Below are 6,768 nucleotides of genomic sequence, written 5' to 3'. Positions count from 1 at the left end.
ATCTCATATCTTTGATAGTCATTTATGTTTTACTCACAGGGATCCAGTCTTACATGTTCTTTGGCTACTTTCTCTGTAAGATTCTACCCTCTTCTCTCTATGGTTGTTAAGAGTGTAGACTCTGGAGTCCAACTATGGAAGTTTGAATAATGACTAGGGCATATTATCAACTATCATGTACCATAGTTGGTAATGTTTGGTAACTTTCCTACATGCACTCTGCCTCATATATAAAATGGACTTACGCCAACCTCAAGGGTTGTTCTGTGATTAAAACAGATTTTGTACATATACACATATGTATATGTACACACACTCACGCACACATATTTATAACTGGGGCTTCACATCCAGAGATATCTATTTACTAACTATTCTCATAGGACAGTATTTTTTTAAATTTTGTTTACAAAACGACTAAAAAGTTTTTCTAAAGTTTGATTCTAAATTGATTGATATATTTGCAATATTTTGAAGAGATTTGCTTATATTTTTATTTCTATTTTTACTGTCAGCATAAAAGAAAACAAATCTTTATGTATTATTATTTTTCACTTGAACATCTTAAGGAACACTTGTTATTCCTAACTGTTTTTATTTATCTGTTTATATAACTATATTTGCTTTCCTAGATCAGCATCATAGTATCTATACTTAATTAAAATTTTGCCACTTCGTTAATTTTATTTACTTTACTTATCTCTTTCCTAAGAGCATTGCCTGATTAATAAACAAATATTAATAATATGTATCCATCCTTGTTTTTAACTTTGTTTGAAATATCTCTAGCATGTCACTCTTTTCATTATTTTCAATATTAATCTAAAATTTTGCTTTTATACTAATAACATTGTCTTCCTATGCTATTGAGAGTTTATTTTGTTTTGTTTTTCCCTTTTAAACCAATAACGTCTACTCAAGTATATCAATTTTTTTTTTGGTATTTATCAAAACGATTGATTTTCTTCCTTTCACTTATTACCACTAATGGAATACTGACTCATTGACCATCTTTGCGGTGTTTCAGTCACCCCTACTTATGTATTTATTATACAAATGGATATGATGCTCTAAGGTTTTATTTAGATTTTTACACTTGTTTTCATAAATAAGATCAGTTATTTGTTCTATGTATTATTCTTGCCACTGTTGTTTACAAGCTTTATAAAAATAATTGGGTACAATGTTTTTCTCTATAGTTTGGATCATTTTACATAACATAAGGATGACCTGTTACTTTACTGGTAATTTCATAGTTTCCCTGTGAAACAACACATAGCTTTTTGGTTGGTGGGACTTGAACAATTTTAAATAAAATTCCCACATCAATTTGTAATTTACAACCATATTTTAAGCCACTTGGGCAGTTTATATATTTTGTATAAAATATTCAGTTTCTTCCACTTGATAAAATATGTTTTTTTCATTAAGATATCAAGGGCTTCATGTTCTTTATTTTATCCCAATGAAGTCTATTTATAAGGTAATTGTTGATTCTGCTATATTTATTTGATTCACTAATGTTTTGCTCTTTATTAATATGTTTTTCTTGCTTTTCTCGAGATAATCACCTCAAACATGCACACGCACACACGCACACACACATTCTTGATGTCAAATTTTAACCCATATATTTCCTTTCCTATTTAGTAATAGAAATAAGTGTGGCTGGGAATTTACCCTGAGTACCACTCTGACAGTATCCCATTATTTTCATATACACTGTTTACATTGACATTGCTTCTATTATTAAATTGTAGTTTTTCTTTTTCACCAAAGAGATGTAGGATGGAGAACATATTTCTGTTTATTTATTTTGATGTTAATCATTCTTATTAAAGTTGTTTATATTATTAACGTTAATCTATATTACCTTGTCACTAAATGAATAGATGAAGTAGGCTGTGCTATTTCTATCCTCTGTAATAAACTAAAGTGTTCCTTTTAAGTTAATATGCAATTGATTACTGATTTTTGTAAGTTTTCAATGAACACAAGAAAATAAATGTTCTTAATGTGCAACATATATGTATATATAAATGTATGTTTTTGTATGTGTATATGAAAGACAATATCTACAGTTAAAGTTATAATTATTGATATATGTTTATTTTTATAGCATGTTAATGATTAAGAGATATTTAATGTGTCCCATGACTAATGAATTTCAGTGACTCTCTGCTTATATTTTTAACAGCTTTTGTCTTGTGCACAGTAGCACTTGCTGACTGCAGTGAATAGTCTAAGGGTAGACATCTGTCCATTTTGCCAGTTTTATATCCCCTAGATTCAGGTATATTCCTCTCCTAGTGCCCTAGTGTGAACTTTAGATTCTTTTGCCTAGGCTAGCTCAAGTTCAGGTTTGTCTGTTATCAAAAGAAAACTGACCAATACAACTTGTTTGCATTTTATTTTCTGACAATTATATCTCCATAAAATGTTACATCCTTTCTTTTGATAATGTCATTTTTTAAAATCTTAAATTCCACCTATCTTGAATAATTACATATTGTGATAATATTGCATGGCCCTTTATATTACATTTAACCTTTCCAAGTCACTTAAAGTTTATTTCTAACTGACAGTATATACTTGGATATATATATATATCTTGTCCAAGTATGTATTCAAGTAAACACATTATATGTTTATATAATGTCTCGTTAAAATTTTCAAACATACACAAAAATAGCTAGAATATATGTACCCATCACCCGTTTTCAGTTATCAAAAAATGTGGAATGCTTCACAAATTTTTGTGTCATCCTTGAGCAGGGGCCACGCTAATCTTCTTTGTATTGTTCCAGTTTTTAGTACATGTACTGCAGAAGTGAGCACTGAAAATACTATTTTTTAGACTAAGACCTTTTCACAGTTCATAGCAATGTAAGTGATTCTTTATTGCAAATTTGAATTTTCCTTTTTTGTTTTCCCTCACCAAATTCCACTGCTCAAATATTGAAAGGCAAATGTGTTTTTTATAACTTTCAATGTCATTTGAAATCTTTAGTGAACATATTTGTTTTCTTAAATCCTTTTGTTTTTCTTTATTTTTCTCTGGCACCTGTCTTTCACATCTATCTGTGGTCTTATTAACCTCTCATTGTTTTAATTTATAAATAAATGTATTCTTTGATTTCTTTAAGAAATCACAAAATAGATTTTTATTCCAAAGTTGTTGCTGCTTTCTAAATTAAAAATTTTTATGAGGCATAAAGAATAAGTAGGATTTGTAACAATAAGCTAATAAAAAGAGAATTTTAAAAATAAATAAACATGATTTCCTTCTGTTCTTGAAGATGTAAACAGTCCTCACCATTCTGCCTCCACTGGGATATAAAGCGGGGTCTCTCTACTTTGCTGGTCTCTCTGCCTTTCACCTGCTGCAGACCAAAGAGAGTCCAGGTGTTTCTGGCCCCAGTTATGACCACCCCTCCCCCACTTTCCCTTTCTCCTTTAAGAACAATCATAAGAAATACCAGGGTGTGACTTGTCCAAATGCCCAGAGGGTATCTCAGTCCTCCATAAGCGTGAGAGAAAACAAAAACAGCAAAACAAGTCATCCCTCCCCTCACATTCATATCAGAACTGTGAGGAAAGGAGTGGCCCTAAGAGCTCCCCACCCCTATCCCTAGCCGCATCTCTGTTCTCTACCTTGGGGTCATCATGGTTTCCTTATGCTCTTTTCCTGGATCAAGTCAGTCTGCACAAGACATCCACAATGTACTGGTATTCACTCATCCTTAGAAAACGATCCCCCTATGGCTCAAGGGTAAACCACCTTGCCAACACTACCCTTTTCTCCCCTTTGACCCATCATGCATCACCCACTGACAAATCATATATTTGACTCATTTATTTGTTGGTCTCCCCATTAGATCATGAATTACATGAGGAGAGAGGTGTTTGTGTAGTTCACGGTTCTATGGTTAGTGCCTAAAACAGTACCAGGCTCACAGTGGGTATCCAACAAATATTTGCTGCTGTTTGATTCATTCAATTAATGAATCCATTTCTCATTTATCCCTTTATACTGTTTACATTTTTCAAACATGTGGTATAGTTTATGTTTTATTTTCCATTCACACTTTAACGAAGTCAGGTTTATTTTGAACTGTTATGAGGAGAGAGAGAAGGAGAGAGGGAGAGGGAGAGAGAGAGAGAGAGAGAGAGATGTTTATCTAGATGATCATGAATTTTGGTTTAGATCTTGCAGGGCCCACAGGGTGAATCTTTTATTACTTATACTTCCATGATTTAGGAGGACCTGAGAGAGAGACTGCATAGTGGTCAAGTCCAGCAGGGAACTGAACTCTACTTGGTAGAGTCTGTTTTAATTTGTCATCATCATTGGCTTCAATAAAATGGCAACACAAGACGCTTTGAGTATTCTCCTGGATATTTGTTCATCTTAGTCATTGTATAGGAACATGTATCCTGTGTTTTACATTGTTCCTAGAGAAACTGGAACTTATAGGAGTGTCTAACCCTATTGGGTTTTCTTATCTGATTCAGTGTCTTTAATAGAAACAAGAAGCTTCAATATAAACAAGTGTTTGAGAAGCTCCACTTCCTTTAGACTTTCTGTTTGGTGCCTTCATGAACAAGTTCCAAGACTGAAAAAAAAAAAGTAGGGACACAGTTTCATAATTTCAGTGATAAAGGAGGGTTTGGATTATTTGGTAAGTTTATTCAGTTTCAGACAAGATATTTCAAATTATATACCTGCTTTCATTTCTGTCCCAGGCTTTTAACCCAAATACCTGTTTCCCACTGCTCTAGTTCTTAGGTAGCCAAATGAAATGGCAGAAACAAAACCCCAGCATCTTCTTGAGCACTGCAAAGAGCCATGACTCAGCCTCTGCGGTGGCATCGTTTTTTGTGAGTTACTTAGATCTCTTTTTTAGCTAATCATAAAAATAATAAATTAAAAAGAAGAAATTCTAAAGTTAATTCGCTTTCAGTTAATTTTGTCCATAACCCAGAAACATATATTAGAAATTTACAATGAGTTAGCTTGTTATATGAGGAATACATTTTATTTCAAAGGAGAATGTCAACCCTAAAAATATGTTTATATATATTTCACCTTGCCTAAGTACTCAGGAATGACTGATTCTCTCTCTCTCCCCGCCCCCCCCTCATCTGTGTGTGTTTGTATGTGTTTACGGATAATATCCCTACCTGTTATGACAACTTCTAGTGCCTGACTTTTTTGAAGGTGCTAAGAGAAATCACATTTCAGGCCTCTGATGATAATCATATTCCTTCAAGTTACCTTGGTGATTTGACTTCTTCAAGTGTACTACTGAAACAATATGCATTTGCCAATTTGCATAACAAATAAATTACCCATTTTAAGTGTTGAATGCCCAAAGAAATTTAATCATTTCAGATAAATTTCAATTTCAGGTAAATTATAGTTATAATATACTTTCTGTTTAAAAAGTAACTCATAATTTCTGTTCACTTCAACAACTTTTATTGGGTATTTATTCTGTATTCAACATTTTGCTTTATGTGAGGTACAAAGAAGAGACAGTCCTTTCCCATAAGAAACGCATGTTTTGGTGTGTCCAGACTAGAACAATGGCTTCTTCATTGTGGTGAATGTCTCAAGAATCTTTATGGAAAGATTCTACAGAAAACATCTTCAGCTTATGAGGTCTCTTCAGACCTTGTCTTTTGTCTTCTAAAATGAACATTTTCATACTTATTGGATTTCCCAGGTATTGATGTGTCTGCCTCATACATCAGTTCTCCCCCTCTGGCTAATCGAGGTATAGTGTGTATTTCTGGGCACTGAACTTTACTCTGGAAATGTGATGGTGAGCAAGGCAGACACAGGTTCAGCCTTCCTGGAATTAGAGCCTCATCACAGAACAATTATGTGATTTCTTGATCCACCATGAAGGAAAAGATGGCAGTTAACTATTCTGGCACTTGTATGACAAAGCTAGACTTAGAAAAAAGAGGTATTAAGCTGTTTAAATAACCCACGAAGAGTCAAATTCTAAACTAGGGCCTTGGGCATTAATAGTGTAAATGTAGAAATTTCAAAAGTAATAATTTCATGACTGATAGAGTTGGGGAATAATGGAGAGTGAGAAATATATTTTGTCTTCAGGGTTTTTGTGTTAATTGCCTGTGTAAATGAGGGAGCTATTAACCAAAGTAGGAAATGAAAGGAAAAAAGAGTGGTGGCAACTGGGTGTGACTTAGGTAGACTATATGCTATTTTAAAATGTTAAATTTGAGTTTTTATATGGTTATTTAAATGGCTGTATTAGAGAGATTTAAGTTTAGAAAAGTCTAAATCTCAAAGACTAAATCAGATAAAGTACAAAGACTTTATCTGCATTTGGTTTTCGGTTATGCTTAAGGGTGGATAGTGGTTTAAAAAAAGTATGTGGAGTGTGAACTGTTATCATTGGTTCTGTTTTCAAAAATGGGAACCCTTGTACTCAGAACAATTGAGTGACTTGACGGTAATCGTGTAGCAAATTAGCACTAGAGCCTAGATCCATTATTATTATTTTACTAAGTTACTCTTAATTCTGAAAGATCATCAGAAAGAGAGTTATGATGATGGTAATTATCATCATAGGTAGAGAGAAAGATGATAGATGATAAATAAATGCATAGGTACATAGATACATAGATTGACAGATCACATTCACTGAAACATTACTGTGTGCCAGTAATATGTTATGTGCATTATTTTATATTCCCAACAATGCTAGGTGTAGGTCCTTTATTACATACAAT

The 6,768-nt window shown here is 33.0% G+C and overlaps 1 non-coding gene across 1 annotated transcript; it reads right to left on the bottom strand.

Moving 5' to 3' along the window:
* Nucleotides 1-2,730: 2,730 nt before the first annotated feature.
* LOC134386665 (U6 spliceosomal RNA) lies at nucleotides 2,731-2,838 on the bottom strand. The gene has a single exon (XR_010024497.1). It is a non-coding gene; the product is annotated as a U6 spliceosomal RNA (small nuclear RNA).
* Between the last annotated feature and the right edge of the window lie 3,930 nt (nucleotides 2,839-6,768).

Source organism: Cynocephalus volans, chromosome 9, assembly GCF_027409185.1.
Source record: "Cynocephalus volans isolate mCynVol1 chromosome 9, mCynVol1.pri, whole genome shotgun sequence".
NCBI classification, from domain to species: Eukaryota; Metazoa; Chordata; class Mammalia; order Dermoptera; family Cynocephalidae; genus Cynocephalus; species Cynocephalus volans.
This window is presented reverse-complemented; position numbering and strand designations above follow the sequence as displayed.